The sequence below is a fragment of the Rattus norvegicus genome, chromosome 6, assembly GCF_036323735.1.
Source record: "Rattus norvegicus strain BN/NHsdMcwi chromosome 6, GRCr8, whole genome shotgun sequence".
NCBI classification, from domain to species: Eukaryota; Metazoa; Chordata; class Mammalia; order Rodentia; family Muridae; genus Rattus; species Rattus norvegicus.
Window position 1 is genome coordinate 19,350,388 of NC_086024.1, and position 17,531 is coordinate 19,367,918.

Here is a 17,531-nt window from a genome sequence, read left to right on the forward strand (position 1 = left end):
ACATCCTCACCAGCATCTGCTGTCACCTGAGTTTTTTATCTTAGCCATTCTGACAGGTGTGAAGTGGAATCTCAGGGTTGTTTAGATTTTCATTTCCCTGATGACTAAGGATGTTGAACATTTCCTTAGGTGCTTTTTGGCCATTTGATAATCCTAGTTGAGAATGTTTTGTTTATCTCTGTACCCCATTTTTAATAGGGTCATTTGGCTCTCTGGAGTCTGACTTCTTGAGAACTTTGAATATTTTGGATATTAGCCCTCTATCAGATGTAGGATTGGTAAAGATCTTTTCCCAATCTGTTGATTGCTGTTTTGTCCTGATGACAGTGTCCTTTGCCTTACAAAAGTTTTACAGTTTTATGAGGTCCCATTTGTCAATTCTTGATCTTAGAGCATGTGCCATTGGTGTTTTGTTCAGGAAATTTTTTCCAGTGCCCAGGTGTTCGAGAATCTTCCCCACTTTTTCTTCTATTAGTTTGAGTGTATCTGGTTTGATGTGGAGGTCCTTGATCCACTTGGACTTAAGCTTTGTACAGGGCTATGAGAATGGATCGATTTGCATTCTTCTACATGCTGACCTCCAGTTGAACCAGCACCATTTGTTGAAAATGCTATCTTTCTTCCATTGAATGGTTTTAGCTCTTTTGTCAAAGATCAAGTGACTATAGGTGTGTAGGTTCATTTCTGGGTCTTCAATTCTGTTCCACTGATCTATCTGTCTGTCTCTGTACCAATACCATACAGTTTTTGACTATTGCTCTGTAATACTGCTTGAAGTCAGGGATGGTGATTCCCCCAGAAGTTCTTTTATTATTGAGTATAGTTTTTGCTATCCTGGGTTTTTGTTATTCCAAAAAAATTTGCAAATTGCATTTTCTATCTCTATAAGGAATTGAGTAGGAATTTTGATAGGGATTGCATTGAATCTGTAGATTGCTTTTGGCAAGATGGCCATCTTTACTATATTAATCCTGCCAACCCATGAGCATGGAAGATCTTTCCATCTTCTAAGATCTTCCTCAATTTCTTTCTTTAGAGACTTGAAGTTCTTGTCATATAGATCTTTCACTTGCTTTGTTAAAGTCACACCAAGATACTATATATTATTTGGGACTATAGTGAAGGGTGTCATTTCCTTAATTTCTTTCTCAGCCTGTTTATCCTTTGAGTAGAGGAAGGCTAGTGGCTTATTTGAGTTAATTTTATTCCCAGCCACTTTGCTGAAGTTGTTTATCAGGTTAAGTAGTACTCTGGTGGAACTTTTGGGGTCACATAAATACACTATCATATCATCTGAGAATAGTAGTATTTTAATATCTTCCCTTCCAATTTGTATCCCTTTGACCTCATTTTCCTGTCTGATTGCTCTGACTAGAACTTCAAGAACTATATTGAGTAAGTAGGGAGAGAGTGGGCAGCCTTGTCTAGTCCCTGATTTTAGTGGGATTGCTTCAAGTTCCACTCCATTTAGTTTGATGTTAGCTACTGGTTTGCTGTATATGGCTTTTACCATGTTTAGGTATGGACCTTGAATTCCTGATGTTTCCAGGACTTTTATCATGAAGGGGTGTTGAATTTTGTCAAATGCTTTCTTAGCATCTAATGAAATGATCATTTGGTTCTTATCTTTGAGTTTGTTTATATAGTGGATCACATTGATGGATTTTTGTATATTAAATCATCCCTGCATCCCTGGGATGAAGCCTACTTGATTATGATGGATGATCATTTTCATGCGTTCTTGGATTCGGTTTGTGAGAATTTTATTGAGTATTTTTGTATCAATATTTATAAGGGAAATTGGTCTGAAGTTCTCTTTCTTTGTTGGGTCTTTGTCTGGTTTTGGTATAAGAGTGATTTTAGCTTCATAGAAGGAATTTTGTAGTGATCCGTCTGTTTCAATTTTGTGGAATAGTTTGGACAGTATTGGTATGAGGCCTTCTATGAAGGTCTGATAGAATTCTGCACTGAACCCATCTGGACCTGGGCTCTTTTTGGTTGGGAGATTTTTAATAACTGCTTCTATTTCTTTAGGAGTTATGGATTGTTTAGATAGTTTATTTGTTCCTGATTTAACTTTGGTACCTGGTATCAGTCTAGGAAATTGTCCATTTCCTACAGATTTTCCAGTTTTGTTGAATATAGGCTTTTGTAGTAGGATCTGATGGTTTTGTAAATTTCTTCAGATTCTATTGTTATGTCTCGCTTTTCATTTCTGATTTTGTTAATTTGGATACACTCTCTCTGACCTCTGGTTAGTCTGGGTAAGGGTTTATCTATCTTGTTGATTTTCTCAAAGAACCAGCTCCAAAGAATTTGTTGATTCTTTGTATAGTCCTTTTTGTTTCTACTTGGTTGATTTCAGCTCTGAGTTTGATTATGTTCTGCCTTCTACTCCTCCTGGGTTTATTTATTTCTTTGTGTTCTAGAGCTTTTAGGTGTGCTGTCAAGCTGCTGACATATGCTCTTTCCTGTTTCTTTTTGCAGGCACTCAGAGCTATGAGTTTTCCTCTTAGTACCACTTTCATTGTGCCCCATAAGTTTGAGAATGTTGTATCTTCATTTTCATTAAATTCTATGAAGTCTTTAATTTCTTTCTTTATTTCTTCCTTGACCAAGTTGTTATTGAGCAGAGTGTTATTAAACTTCCATGTATACATGGGCTTTCTGTCATTATTGTTGTTATTGAAGACCAGTCTTAGTGCATGGTGATCTGATAGGATGCATGGGATTATTTCTATCTTCCTGTATCTGTTGAGGCCTGTTTTGTGACTGATTTTATGGTCAGTTTTGGAGAAGGTTCCATGAAGTGCTGAGAAGAAGGTATATCCTTTTGTTTTTAGGATGGAATGTTCTATAAATATCTGTTAAATCCATTTGGTTCTTAACTTCTGTTAGTTTACCTATGCCTCTGTTTAATTTCTGTTTCCATGATCTGTCCAGTGATTAGAGTGGGGTGTTGAAATCTCCTACTATTATCATGTGAGGTGCAATGTGTGCTTTGAACTTTAGTAAGGTTTCTTTTGTGAATGTAGGTGCCCTTGCATTTGGAGCATAGATATTTAGGATTAAGAGTTCATCTTGGTGAACTTTTCCTTTGATGAATATGAAGTGTCCTTTCTTATCCTTTGAATGACTTTTGGTTGAAAGTCAATTTTATTTGATAGTAGAATGGCAACTCCAGCTTCTTTCTTCAGGTCATTTGCTTGGAAAGTTGTTTTCCAGCCATTTACTCTGAGGTAGTGTCTGTCTTTGTCTCTGAGGTGTGTTTCCTGCATACAGCAAAATACTGTGTCCTCTTTATGTATCCATTCTGTTAGTATATGTCTTTTTATTGGGGAATTGAATCCATTGATGTTGAGAGATATTAAGGAATAGTGATTGTTGCTTCCTGTTATTTTCACTGTTAGAGGTGGAGTTATGTTTGTTTGCCTCTCTTTTGGTTTCATTGCAAGGAGATTATATTCTTGCTTTCTGTATGGTGTAGTTTCTCTCCTTGTGTTGAAGTTTTTCATGTATTATCCTTTGTAGGGCTGGATTTGTAGAAAGATATTGGATGAATTTGGTTTTGTCATGGAATATCTTGGTTTCTCCATCTATGTTAATTGAAAGTTTTGCTGGATACAGTAACTTGGGCTGGCATTTGTGTTCTCTTAGGGTCTGTCTGACATCTATCCAGGACCTTCTGGTTTTCATAGTCTCTGGTGAGAAGTCTCGTGTAATTCTTATAGATCTGTCTTTATAAGTCACTTGACCTTTTTCCCTTACTGCTTTTAATTTTCTTTCTTTGTTTTGTGCATTTGGTGTTTTGACTATTATGTGACAGGAGGGGTTTCTTTTCTGGTCCAATCTATTTGGAGTTCTGTCGGCTTCTTGTATGTTTATGGGCATCTCTTTCTTTAGGTTAGGGAAGTTTTCGTCTATAATTTTGTTGACTATATATACTGGCCCTTTAAGTTGGGAGTCTTCACTTTCTTCTATACCTATTATTCTTAGGTTTGGTCTTCTCTTTGTGCCCTGGATTTCCTGTATGTTTTGGGCTAGGAGATTTTTGCATTTTACATTATCTTTGACAGTTGTGTTGATGTTTTCTATGGTATCTTCTGCCCCTGAGATTCTCTCTTTTATCTCTTGTATTCTGCTGGTGATGCTCGTATCTACAGCTCCTTGACTTCTCCTTTGGTTTTCTATATCCAGGGTTGTCTCCCTTTGTGCTTTCTTTATTGTTTCTATTTCCATTTTCAATTCTTTCATATGTTTGGTCATGTTTTCCTGTAATTCTTTTCAGGAATTTTTGTGTTTCCTCTTTAAGGGCTTCTACTTGTTTACTTGTGTTTTCCTGCATTTCTCTAAGGGAGTTCTCTATGTCTTTCTTAATGTCCTCCATTATTATAAAAAATGTGATTTTAAATCTAAATCTTGCTTTTCTGGTGTGTTTGGATATCCAGTATTTTTTTTTGGTGGGAGAACTGGGCTCTGATGATGCCAAGTAGTCTTGGTTTCTGTTGCTTAGCTTCCTGTGCTTGCCTCTAGCCATTGAGCTGTCTCTGGTGTTTGCTTGTCTTGCTGTTTCTAAGAGTGACTTGACCCTGCTCTTGGCCTCTGTGTCAGCACTGCTGTAGAACTGTTTTCCTGTTTTCTTTCAGGTGCTCCTGAGAACAGATGCTCTGATTTCAGGTGTGTTGGCGCTCCTGGAGACTGTCTTCCAGCTCTAGGCATGGGCAGGAATCAAAGGGTCCTGCCCCTAATTGCTCATGTAGGCCCTTGCACTCTGCGGCCACAGTTGGCACTATGCCTTTTGGGTCTGGACTGTTGACAGAGGGTATTCTCCTCTGACTTCTCAGGAGTATTCACACTTCTGAGGGTCCAGCTCTCTATCCCATGGGATTTGGGTGCAGGGAGCTGTTTGGCTGGTTCAGTTCGGTCCTGGGCTTAGAGCAGAACTGCAGGTACTGGCCACTTTCTGTTCCTATATCCCTGTGTCCAGAGGCACTGTGCAGTTTCCCCTTGGACCAGGGATGTGGGCCGAGGTATGCAGAGGTGGCAGTCTGTCCTGCGGCCTCGGGATGTCTCTATGTCACTTATTCTTGCTGGAGCATGGTCAAATTCTCAGTGCCCTGACTCTTAAATAGAAGTGAGTTCTTCCCCTCCCACTCTTCCACCAGAAGTTATCAGTTGTGGAGAGTTACTCTTCAGCATCTCTGCCATACTTTTTTTTTTTTTTTGGTTCTTTTTTTTCGGAGCTGGGGATCGAACCCAGGGCCTTGCGCTTCAAGAATTCTCTTCAGGACTGGAGAGATGGTTCAGAGGTTAAGAGCACTGGCTGCTCTTCCAGTTCAATTCCCAGCAACCACATGGTGGCTCACAACCATTTATAATATGATCTGATGCCCTCTTCTGGTATGCAAGTGTACAAGTTATTTTCAATGACTTCCTGTCTGAACCATTAAAGTCATTAGTTTTAGCAGGGCAGGGGAGGTAGGAGTTGTCAGAAAAGTCTTTCATGTCCCTCCCTCTCAACTGTCCATCCACAGCCAGCTATGATATTACACCAAGAGTAGCTTCCTTGCTTTTCCTCCACACAGTTTCTGTCCTCTGCTGGGGTATAACCCTGGACCCAGGCAAGGCTACTTAGAGGCTTAGAGGCTACTGGGACATTAACATAGCCTCAGGTGACAGGGAAGGCAACTCAGATCAGTGTGTCCCAAGAGCAGTTTGGTCCATGTACATCCACATGGCTTCAGGAAGCAGCACAGACAATGGACCTCCATTTGGCTTTTGATGCTAACTCATCAACACAGATTCTGGTAGGATTCTCAAGCTCAGATGGGGCACTCAGTGGCAGCAGGATCCTGGAATCACCATGGCTTCAAGTGACAGTAGGCCACTGGCAGTAATAATATCAGCACACCACCCTCACCATGACCAAGGTAGCTTCAGGTTGCAGCACAGACATTATTCCAGGCCAGGGTGCCAGGAGGGAGGATGGGGAAATGGGATGGGGTGTATTGGATACATCCTTAAATTTGACTATGCTATATATTATTTTAATACCATTTGTTACTTTTGTCTATGATATTTTTTACTAATATTATCTGCTATTTAAAAAATACTGTAGAAATGTTATAAAGCAAAGAGCAATTGAATTTTTTTTATTGGAGTTCAATGGAGCTGTGAAGCAACCAAGATAACTCTCAGCATCAAAAATACATTTGTCCCAGAAACTGTTAACCAATATATGGTGCAGTAAATAGTTCTAGAAGTTTTTCAAAAGAGCAAGAGCCTTGAAAATGAGGAGCGTAATCTGCCACCAGACGTCAACAGTGACCAGCTGGAAATAGTCATCAGTGTTGCTCATCTTGTAGTTCCAGGAGAAGTTGCCCAAGAGCTCAACCTGGACCATTCGACGGCTAGTATGGCGAGTTAGGATTTGAAGCAGGTTGAAATGACGGAAAAAACAAAAATCCTCTAAGTCATTGGTTCTCAACCTGTGGGTTTCAACTTCTCTGATAAATTTTTATCCTCGGAAATATTTCATAACAGTAGCAGAATCACAGTTCTGAAGTCGCAATATAGTAATTTTATGGTTGGGGGACATCAGAGCATGAGGAACTGTATTAAAGGATCACAGCATTAAGAAGGTTGAGAACCACTGCTCTATATGCTTGCCTTCTGAGCCTACCAAAATAAAAATAAATCTACCTTCAGAACCATTATTTTCTTTTCTTCTTGCAACAATAATGAACTTTTCTCTCTTGGGTCTTACTGTGTGACTAAAAGTTCACTGTTCAGACTGAAAGGATGTCCTGGTCACTCTCCATGTACATATATGGCTATGTATAGATGAAAAACACCATGGCTGCTCTTTGATGATTGCTGCCTGTCTTTTCAACAACAGCTTTCTGAATCCTGAAGAAACTATTATACCTGAAAAATGTGCTCAGCAATTCAGACATGCACCAAACACTGTCATGCTGGCAGCTGGCACTGGGCTGGAAAGGGCTCAGTTATTCTTCATGACAGTATCTGACAGAAATTTATGCGATCAGCACTTCAAAAGTTGAATAAACTGGGCAAAGGAGTTTTGCTCCATCCATCAATATTCACCTGAACTCTCACCTACCAATATCCACTTCCTCAAGCGTCTCAACACCTGTCTACAGGGAAGATGCTTTTATATCCACCAGAATGTGGAAACATCCTTCCAATCCACATGTTTTTGAGATTTATTAACACTCAAGTGTTAATTTTTACACATGTTTGAGCTTAGTTATTGTGATTTAAAATTCATGGTCCAAACTGTATGGTATTGGTACAGAGACAGGCAGGTAGATCGATCGATGAAATAGAATTGAAGACCCAGAAATGAACCCGCACACCTATGGTCACTTGATCTTTGATAAAGAAACTAAAACCATCCAGTGGAAAAGAGACAGCATTTTCAACTAATGGTGCTGGTTCAATTGGAGGTCAACATGTAGAAGAATGCAAATCAATCCATTCTTATCACCTTGTACAAAGCTCAAGTCCAAGTGGATTAGGGACCTCCACATAAAACCAGATACACTGAAACTAATAGAAGAGAAAATGGGGAACAGCCTTGAACACATGGACACGGGAAATTTTCCTGAACTGAACACCAATGGCTTATGCTCTAAGATCAAGAATTGACAAATGAGATGTCATAATATTGCAGACCTTCTGTAAGGCAAAGGACACTGTCATTAGGACAAAACGGCAACCAACAAATTGGAAAAAGATCTTTACCAATCCCACATTCAATATGGAGCTAATATCCAATATATGAAAAGAACTCAAGAAGTTAGACTCCAGGGAATCAAATAACCCTATTAAAAATGGGGTACAGTGCTAAACAAAGAATTCTCAACTGAAGAATATTGAATGGCCATGAAGCACCTAAAGAAATGTTCAACATCTTTAGTCATCAGGGAAATGCAAATCAAAACAACCCTGAGATTCTACCTCACACCAGTCAGAATGGCTAAGATCAAAAACTCAGGTGACAACAGATGCTGGAGAGGATGTGGAGAAAGAGGAACACTCCTCCATTGTTGGTGGGATTGCAAACTGGTACAACTACTCTGGAAATCAGTCTGGAGGTTCCTCAGAAAATTGGAAATTGCACTACCTGAGGACCCAGCTATACCTCTCCTAGGCAAAGACACATGCTCCACTATGTTCATAGCAGCCTTATTTATAATAGCCAGAATCTGGAAAGAACCCAGATGCCTTTCAACAGAGGAATGGATACAGAAAATGTGGTACTAGCTTAGATTCCCATGCTTATGCATGAGCTCTTTCCCTCAATGAGCTATCTCCCCGGCTCTACACTTTTCTAAATGTGGTATTAAATGAGAACTCATGTAATTGTATTATTCTACCCATTGGAATAGAAGTTAGCATTTTATGAAGGAAAACTCCTTATTTTCTAATATGTCTTCTCTCAAGATGCATTTGGGATGCACTCTTTGACAATGTATTACACAGAGCTTCATAGTAAATTTCTTGAGGGAAAAGTGTGGTAAAGTAAGATTAGTAAATATTTTCTCTCAGCTTAAAAATTCTACTTATTTAAAAATGCTTTCAAATCCTCTTATGTATGTTTTGCTTTATGGTAAGGTGAATGGAAGTAGCAAGGAATACCAAATTGTGAACAAGTTGCAGAAAAAGAAACACCATGTAAAACAAATAATAAAGCTGACAAATAAATGCAAATGGATCTGGAAGCCTGGCGAGCTGACGCTGCTGTTTGCTCCCACAGAAGCTGTGTCCTTCGTGCATTTGGACTTCCGTTCTTCCACTCCCTTAACAAGCACGTAGAGCTGGCCCCTGGCAGACACTTTCCACGCAGTTTCCCCTTCCCGTGTGAAGAGCCCATCTGGCCTTCTTACTGTGATTTCCTTGCTACTTCCTGTTCCTTCCTCTATACTTTAAGTTGGAGGACTGTTCTACTTCAGGCTTTTGTTTTTAACATCTCCTTTAATGTAAATAACCCGAGACTGGAGGGATGGCTCAGTGGTTAGGGGTACTTGCTTCTCTTTTAGAGGACTCGAGAGTTTGGGTTTAGCGCGCACATGAACCATCTATAATCATAATCATCTATAACTCCAGTTCCTGGGGATTAAGCACCCTTTTCTGCCTTCTGACATCACCTACATGCTTACATACGTAGCCACGCACACATGCACACATGCACATGCATGCACACATGAACATACACATTAACTTTAAAGTGAATAATCCCTAGAAATGGCAAACTAACTCCCCAAATCTAACAGACATGTTTAAAAAGTCATGGGAAGTATCCCCTTCGTATTCTCTGCTGGCATCACAAACTTGTGTGGCAAAAGCTACTTTGAGCCTTGTGCTAACACTCACTCACTAAAGAGCACACATTTAGCCTCAGCACAAAATTACTTTCTAAATTCCAGCCACCCAAAAAATAGGCCGTGGGAATATATATCTTTGCATAACATTGTTACAGTCAGCTAACAATAGCATTAAAAAAAGGTAGACAAAATCAGAGATCTTGTTATATACTAGCATCAAAAAGGTATAAGGGAATCGCCTATTTACAACAGAAACTGGTTAAAAAACAAGTCAAACTCAGAGAAGCAGAAGGAACAAAAATAAGTCACCTGAATAATTGTTGTAAAAGATTGAAATATTTACAAAATAACTGTATATGAAATTCTATTTGAAAATGTGAATAACACCCATATCTTTGATTATACGCAAAGCAAACATCATGCACAGGCTCGATGAATAATAAACAAGAGAGTAGACATTGGAATTGCTTGAGTACTAAATGGAAATTTATGCTAACAGCTTTTAAGGTTTAATCATCACAATATTCATGCAAAAATAAGCTCTGTGACTACTTCTTGTTAGGACAGATGGCATTCTAATCCCTTAATATTAGCTGATTACCACTCTGTAAGTCCCTAAGGCAAAGATTAAGAAACTAAAACAGATCAACATATTTAAGGTCAAAGTCTATAAAGAGATGGGCAATTCAATGGAACCCAAGAAGTCAAATTGCGGGGTTGGTTCTGTTAAACAGACTAAAGTTTAAACAGTAATTTGGAATCTGTACGCCTTAGTAGTGATATGATCCCAAATCTTAGTGACCTAAAATGACAGTGATTGCTTTCTCAGTTGAACCACAAGTCCACTCTCCAAGGAAATGGTTCGTTCACCTCCATTTGGCAACACGACTAACCCAACACATCACTTTGTCAGTTTCCGGGTGCAGGGAAGGAACTGGAGAGCTGCACACAGCCTTTAAATACTTCATTCCAGAAGTGACGCAATTCATCTCAGCTCATAGCTCCTTGCTTAGAATAATCATACATCCACAGCCACAAGCTAAGTGCCAGAAAACCAGAGCGTGCTGTCTTCTGAATGCCCCAAAAGGGAGACATGAAGTGCGTTGCAAGGACATCGCTGCCACAATACAATGTGTTTCTCATCTTTGTCATCGCTGCAACCAAATACTGACAGAAATAACATCAGAGAAAAAGTACTTTTCTGGCTTACCATTCCACAGATTTCAGCTCACCACAGCAGATAAGGTGTGGCACAGCTCATGTCATGGAAGACAGAAAGCAGAATGGAATAGCAATAAAAAGAAATAAAGCCAAGATGTATTCCAAAGATCACGCCCCCTGTGACCCGACCCACCTTCTCCAACTAGATCTTACCCTCCATAGCCCCAGCATCTCCCAAAAGTTCCTTTCAACTTTTAAAGCCATCAGTAGAGTCAATCATTGACTTGGGCAAAGCCTTCGTTGTTTAATTATGTGTCTTTCTTACAGGCACAACCAGAAAAGTACTTTCCTAAGCTTGTAGGAGGTTCTCAGTCCCAAGAAGAATAACCATCACAGTTATTAATATTTGATTTAAATATTTTAGAGACTATCTTATGAAACATATAGAACTTTATTCAATGGACTATGTTTAGTAAGTATGTACCCTATAGCTAAAACTATGTCATTAAGAAAACCAGAGGAGGGTATTAATTGTTCTACACAACCGACAGGAAAACCCTATTTCTGAAAATAACATTTACTTAGATCTTTGAGCACAGAGAAGTCAAGCTAGTGCCTAACTAGGAGTTCATTCCTACTGACTAGTGTTCATGGTTCTGAAAGGTATTCTGCACCTGACTAGAGGTGAAAGGTTATTATTAATATCACCCAACTACAAACTCTGCAATCTATAAGAGCAGCCCACTTGCAAGAGATACTTGTGCAACAGTGGTGCAAATGTTATAGGAACAACCAACTACTTACAAAAATTTGAATTTAAGGCCTACACTATGGGATGGAATCCACTGCTATAATCATCAAGAACATAGGGGAAAATCTCATATATTATTCTGCTAAAGGAACATAGCAATAAAATGACTTCTGACAATAGATTCGTATGCACATAGATCAGTGCCCTGCTCAGCTTACATCAGAGAAACTTTCTTGCAGTTGATGAGACTAACACAGAGAAACACAATTGGGCAATGTGAAGAGGATGAAAGACTAGACCTTTCAGTCCCAACTTGGATAACTTCATCAAACCCCTCCTCTCAAGGCTCATGGATCTATGTGGAAGAGGAGAAAAGGAGGAAAGGATGACTCCAAAGAAATAATGTTTTCAAGACACAACAGGACTGATACATATGAACTCACAGAGACAATGACACCATGCATAAGACCTGCATGTGTTTAAGCCAGACAAAATTCCAGAACTGAAAAAAAGAAAGTGAACACAAATTCCCATCCCTAAACAAAAAGCTATTTGCAATTACCTAATAAGAAGAAAAATTAATGTTCTCCAGTTGAATAGTATTGGGTATATTAACCACACCCCACACCCAAAAGTAGTTGGCCAAAATGAAATGAAGTTCTTGATTTTTCTGTGTCTTTATGTGTGTGCATGTGCATGTATGTAAAATGATGTTTTTGTTTTGATATTTTTGTCTTATTAACAAAATATTTTTGTCTTCTTTCTTTTTTTTCTGTTTGATTTTAGATTTTTTGTTGAGGGGGATTTTTTTGTTATCTTTCCTGAGGAAGTGTTAAGAGAGAAAGTGAGAGAAAAATTGAAAGAACACCAAGTTGGGTGGGTATTGAGGTGGATATAGTCTGAGAGGAGTTGGGGGAGAGAAAAGAATATGATTAAACATTGTATGCAAAAGGATTTTAAATAAAAAAATTAAAAAAGGAAAAGATATCAGGACTGATATGCCCCATGTCAGAGGCAGGTAGTTAGACAAAAGATCCAGAAACCATGATGGATGAAAAAGTAAACTTCCAGGAAGTGAGATAAATCCATAATTTGTACTCTCACATTTCTTCTTTCAGTTCTTAAATAGAAAGCAACTATAGGACCATGTGCAAAGCAGCATGGGGTGGTCACATTTGTTATTTGCACAAGTGTCACATCTCAGGAAAGGTCACAATGTATTTATTGAACTCTGCCTGAGGCTCACTGTCTATTTAATCCATCATCTTCACAAGTGTGTGTCGTTTTGTCACCCAGCTTCAGCAGAAGTCACCCCTGTATAAACTTGAAATATTTGGAAAAGCAGATATGCTTCTTTGTGCCTCATGTGGAGTCACAGGGAAGGACTGAGAAGGTTGAGAGTTTCAAAGACTTTGTGTCCCTAAGAAGTTGTCATTTCAGCCTCTGGTAACCTCTCTCAGAATATAGCCCTTGACTGGGAGAATCCTTCATATACAGGAGAGAATGATGTCATTATGCTTTAATTCATTTTAAAAGACAGCATCGTAACAGGGGATCTCCTTTATACCCCACAGTAGGCAGGATCGTGTGTGCTGCAGTTCAACCATTTACATACTAGCTCAGATGGCACCATTTCAGTAATTATGCATATTAAACAAGACTTTACATCTCAGGCTCCTGCCTTCTAGCAGACTCTCATCTTGGGTGACCAGAAGTATTCCCATAATGGGCAAGTTACCCTCAGTGAGTAAACAGTGGCTCATTGGCATTCTTTCACTATGAGCTCTCCATGAGCCATTGCTCTCCCAATTTGCTAGTTCAATGAGAGTTCGTAGTAAGAGAGATGAAACCAAGCATTAATTTCATGACCCTCAAGTGTTTTCGTCAAATAAAAATTGAATTAAATTTAACTCTAGTATCATGCTTCAAAAATTATCAGTCCATGTGTGAAAGCCTTAGTTAACTAGAACATTTTATGAACAGCAATCTGTCAGCTGGATGAGCACTCCTGAGTATACAGAGTTCATACTAGATACTACTAAAGACACTCTATAGTATACCTCACACTGGTAGAAGACTCAACCCCTTTTCTATGAACAGCATAGCACTTAGGTCCTTCAACATGGAATCATATAAACAAAGAAGGTAGCTGACTATGACAGCGACTTTCATGACCTTCTTAGCACTAGTTTCAAGAACTCAATAGCAATTAAAAATACCAGAGAATGCCTTTAAGCCCCAACTGCATCTGAAAAATAGAATTACTTTAGGATTCGTCCTGACAAAACTGGAAGTCTCGATTCTCTCTTTTGGTACCATACATTCTTCCATTTAACAATGTTTTGCTTCTCCTCTTGAATGTACGCGATCAAAATAAAGGTGGGGAGAGCCAACTTGGGACATCTGTGCATACCCTCCCCTCCTCCTTTGTAATGGAGGCATATTCTTTGAGTATATATCTTGCAACTATATGTTCTCCTGGTTTCTCTTTTCTACCTTCCTTCTATCATTATATGTGCCTTCTTCACTCCATATTCTATCTTTGTTTGAGAGAGAGAGAGAGAGAGAGAGAGACAGAGACAGAGACAGAGACAGAGACAGAGACAGAGACAGAGACAGAGAGAGATCATAAGAAAACAGATTCAATGGTAGTTTGATTTTTTTGCCTGCATTTAATGGTAAGCCTATTTATTATGTGATAGACATGATTCGAGATAATTTGGTATGCCTCTTCAAATTCAAAGAAGTTATCCTTTACTCCCTTCCGCAATTCTCCTTATTTAGAGGAAGACAATCAAAATGACCATTAAAGCTCTCCCAGGTCTTCTTCGCCAAAATTCTAGGCATTAAGTCAAACACAATGGCGACTTTGAATGTAATCCTACGAAGAACATGTACAAGGCTGTCATCCTCAATGATGGTTAAAGGGCCAGCCTACTCTAGTTGATCAGATGATTTGTGTCTTGAGCAGTTCCAACACCCCCTACTTATTCTAAGCTTTATTTCCTTATCAATGGAAAGGATACATGATAATCTTACATCATAGGATGGCATGACTATGAAATGAGATAATATACACAAACGTTTATTACAGACCTTAGACATAAACGATAATATGAAAAGAATTTGAGTTCAGATTTATTCTGTTCGTGTTTTAGAGTACTGTTTTCTCTTTTCCCCCCAATATGCTTGTGTTTCCTCTGTGCTATCAATTAGAATCTCTCTTAGTTCTCCAGTGGGGAAAACGGCCCGACTTCTTATAGGTGTTACCACACTCAATGCTGGCAACAATGGCAGCTCTTAACCCTGTACTAAAATCATCTCCAAAGCCACTTGGCTTGTTAGTTTGTCAAGGGCATCTTGATTGTGTACCTCCCTGCCTTGCTCTTCGCATAGCATTTAGGGACCATCACTTTCCAGCTCTCAGTACATACACTTAGTCTAGTCTACACATGTCCAGATTAAGATGAACGGATAAATTATAGGGCAATAAAGGAAGAGGAAGTGGGCTGGTAGAGCAGCCAAGGACTATGGAAGAAGGCCTCATGTGATTCACACCTGGAAATCAATGGAGGTAATGAAGAGAAGAAAGCAGAATGAATGGAAACAGTCAAATGCACAGGTCCAGATTCCTGTGCTGGACCAGGTTTGGAGAATTACTTCTCCCAATCCCAGGGAGGAGTGTGTGCATTGATAATTTGCATGAAATCAAGTCATGTTTGAAATTCATATCCACAAAACACAATCGCTACTCCATAAAAATAAAAAGTTCCCCATTCTTGAAAAATAGCAAAAGGGTTTTCACTTCCTCTGTTGATGAATCCTTTTAAAAAGGCTCTTAAAGTGTCCATACTTTTGCATAAAAGTACACTACAAACCCTAGAAATAATTGGCATCAAAAGCTTTCATAAACTCGCAGGACCACAAAGCCAAAACCATGAAAACGAGAAGATATGCTCATAATGTGAATACAGGGAATCTAAGAGCTAAGCCACTGGAAACTGTTTCCAGACACTAAACATCTGCACTGGAATTAGTGATGCTGAAGAAACTAAAGCTGTCACCTTTTCTGAGTTAAGTCCGCTGCACTGGTGAACACTGAAAAGCCAGTGTGGGCAGCCATCCAGACTGACTTCAGAGGACCTTTCAGGTCTTGGCACAGTGATGCAAATAATACACAAGACATACAACACAGACACAGACACACATGTATCCTACAATTATCCACAGATTTGAGCTCAGAAATATAGGTTGATAATTGTGTGCACCCACAGGTTTTATTCAGAAAACTAATATTCAAATGCTGGACAATCAAAGGCCATCAGAGCCGTTGGCAAAAGAATGGTGACTCCTATGTGTTGCCACACAAGACATCAAATGAGATGAGAGATTTTGCTTCAGTCATATAGCCTGAAATTGCCTAGTAATGTATGATTTCTCCTTTGACCACCATCCATGGATCACTGCATTAACTCTCACAGCAGCATTCAACTCCCATTATAGTGAGGAGGGTTGGAGTTTCACACTTCCTTGGGACATGCTTCCACTGATCTCCTTCTCTTCTGCCAGGCTAGAAGTGACACAAAAGAGACACATTTTGGCTTATCACTGAATCACCAGCAGTCCAGCACATAGTGGGACTTCAACAAACATCCATTCAAGGAATGGACTCTTGACCCTCAAGACTACAGAGTTGGTTATATTAAAAAAAAAGCAAAAAAGAAAAAAACACCATGGGGGGGCAGAGTCAGTGGGACCAAATAATGAGGAATTTGGGAATGAGGTTATCTGAGTTACTCAAATTCCAAGAAGAAGCACACATATAAATTCATGGAATCAGATACAGCTATCAGCCATAACAGCTGCCAGGGAACACTACCACCACCACCAGCAGCAGCAGCAGCAGCAGCAGCAGCAGCAGCAGCAGCAGCAGCAGCAGCAGCATTAGTATTCAGGACTATTTCTATGTTTGGTGCTTTCTATGTATTATCCCTTATCTCAGAAAACTATTTCAGGTGAATCTTATAACCCCTGTGTTAGAGCTGTAAAGATAAAGCAGCTGTATGAAAAACCGTGTTCAATTCTGCTCCGAGTACACTCCCTCCCCTCCCCAAGGCAGGCTTAGCAATCCCATTTTCTCTCCAGCAAGAACTCTGCTCCAAAGGCAGATTTAAAATTCATGGCATCCCAGCTGACTTGCCATATGATTTGGCCTGACCCACGTTGGGGGTCATTGCATGGATTCATCTCTCTCTCTCTCTCTCTCTCTCTCTCTCTCTCTCTCTCTCTCTCTCTGTGTGTGTGTGTGTGTGTGTGTGTGTGTGTGTGTGTGTGTGTGTGTGTGTGTTTAGGTTTCTTGCTGTGATGTTTAGCCTCTGACAGTCTCAGGGTAACCTAGGAAAACAGTAGATGTGGTTTAAAAGAATGGGGAAAGGTGGAATTATTTCCTTTTTAACTTGCAGGACAGAGCCAGGATGAGCATGTCATTCTTTTTTCACTGGAAAATCATGGCATAGGAAAAGGACTCCTGTGGCTAAACGATCACTATGAAAATGCAAGCTTCTATGTTTTGTTTTCCGTGTGTAATGGAAATGGCTTAGCAAGTCTAACCCATTTATAATAAAATAATTATAAGACGTGTATTGAATCTTATTGAGTTTTTAATAGATCCCATATTCTAGAAAGAAATGAAGATCTAGTTTGTAGATAGTAATGAAGACTAAAGGAACATGGTTAGTAACTACCAGAATTGAGAGGCATTGTGCCAACGTATGTGGTTCTCCATAGTAAATTCCATTACATGCCAGCAGAAACACACTTAGGTGTGAAAAGTACCACCAGGATATGTCTGCAGAGACCAGAATAGCATTCAGTGTAATCTGACTTCATTCTCATCAACCATTAGGTTGTACAAAAAGAAAGGATTTTTCATTGATCTTTTAAAAAATAATTTATTTTGTATTATGTGCATAGGTTAAGGGTGTCAGATCCCTTGGACTAGAGTCAGAGACAGTTGTGAGCTGCCACGTGGGTGCTGGGAATTAAACCCAGGCCCTCTGGAAGAGTGCTCTTGACCTCTGAGCATTCTCTCATTTCATTGTTATTAAACGCAAGCAATTTCAATTGTCAAGTGGTTGTTGAGGGTAGAAAAATCAGGAATTGCTAGACTCTGTGAATGTAGCACAAAATAATGACTTTGATCTCACTTATCAAAAATAATTTCATTTTTTCTTCATTGAATCTTAGCATGTGCCCAGCATATATAAAAA